Source organism: Pteropus alecto, unplaced genomic scaffold (assembly GCF_000325575.1).
Source record: "Pteropus alecto unplaced genomic scaffold, ASM32557v1 scaffold113, whole genome shotgun sequence".
Lineage (NCBI taxonomy): Eukaryota > Metazoa > Chordata > Mammalia > Chiroptera > Pteropodidae > Pteropus > Pteropus alecto.
In genome coordinates, this window is record NW_006433949.1 from 363,767 (window position 1) to 364,060 (window position 294).

Consider the following 294-nt stretch of genomic DNA (forward strand, 5'->3'; position numbering starts at 1 on the left):
CACGCACCTGCCGGGCAGCCTTCGGAGGCCTCGGGGTCGGCGTGAGGCAGAGGTGTGAGAGCCCGACCTCGGGGGTGCAGGTCGGGTGGGCTAATCTGACGGCGGAGACGGGGAGGGGACAGCCTCGCTCACCTCCAAGTCGGTGTCGGCGGCCTCCGGGGCCCCGAGGATCTCGCTGGGCAGCTCCGCCAGGTCGGTGACGCGTATCAGCCCGTCATGCAGGAAGATGGTCTCTTCCTTCACCGAGAGCCACTGCGCCGAGTCCGCGGCTGCCGCCGCCGCCGCCGCCGCGGC